Source organism: Corvus brachyrhynchos, unplaced genomic scaffold, assembly GCF_000691975.1.
Source record: "Corvus brachyrhynchos isolate BGI_N302 unplaced genomic scaffold, ASM69197v1 scaffold1, whole genome shotgun sequence".
Classification (NCBI taxonomy): domain Eukaryota; kingdom Metazoa; phylum Chordata; class Aves; order Passeriformes; family Corvidae; genus Corvus; species Corvus brachyrhynchos.
The window spans coordinates 4,143,417-4,144,311 of NW_008237222.1; the positions used below are offsets into that span (position 1 = coordinate 4,143,417).

The 895-nt window shown below is 43.2% G+C and overlaps 1 protein-coding gene across 2 annotated transcripts in view; it reads right to left on the reverse strand.

Annotated features, from left to right (window-relative positions):
* The window catches only part of RPS6KA5 (ribosomal protein S6 kinase A5), a 75,414-nt gene extending 74,594 nt beyond the window's left edge, over positions 1-820 (reverse strand). For both annotated transcript variants that reach the window (XM_017728993.1, XM_017728994.1), the window contains exon 1: positions 802-820. The gene's annotated coding sequence lies outside the window, so the exon portion shown is untranslated. The remainder of the gene's footprint in view (positions 1-801) is intronic.
* Positions 821-895: the final 75 nt, after the last annotated feature.

An 895-nucleotide genomic window follows, 5' to 3' on the forward strand; every position in this document is an offset into this window, starting at 1 on the left:
GCACCACCACCCGCTTTTCACATCGGCCCTTTCGAGAATGTCAACTACATTAACCCGGCGGGCAGCTCTCTCAAACTTTTGCAGTGAACAGCATCATATGCTTACTCTTACTTCATCATGGAGAAAAAGATGATGACAGAAAAGGAATGAAGCACATGGGTTAACAGCACCTTCATTGTTAATCAATACAGAGAATATACATTCTGATTATGTTTTACACGCACTTCTAAATTAAGATTAAAATTTAGATTTACTGCAGTGTTCAAGTTGCCTAGAAACTTCTGAGAAGCAGAGAATCCCTTTTAAAAAGAAATAAAGCTCTTCCCCAACACAACAACCTACAACAGAGCATTTCTGCTACATCTTTAAAGGTCATATATATTTCACATGTTGAACTACTTCTCCAGAGGGTCGTCAAGTAACTACCGAGCTACAAAAAGATTCACAGACTGAAAAGCCAGATAACTCTGAGGTTACGTGTTGGCACATTCCCCTCCCTACAATTCCGGCATTTCACCAAGGTCAGAGAAAAGCTGTCATATAAAACGACTTCATTGAGGATTGGAACAAACCGCCCCCCCCCCCAACATAGCCACAGAAGTCAGTCAAACACACAATTTTTAAAAAAAAAAATGTTTAAAAGAGAGCCTGGCTACCCTTTATCTTCTTCAAAAGCGTCAAATACCACCGGGAAGTGGGACAGGGGAGTCAGGCATAGAGCAGAACTCGAAGTGAAATACTTTTTTCAGAAATAAGAGAAGGCCCCCTCCCCGCCCCCATCGTACACGCTCCTGCCCTTACCTTCCAGCTCATCCTCTTTTTTCCCCACACTGAGATTTCCCTACTGCTCCCAACCAACTCTCTCGGAGCTCCCTGCTCAGCAGTGTTTTCCCCA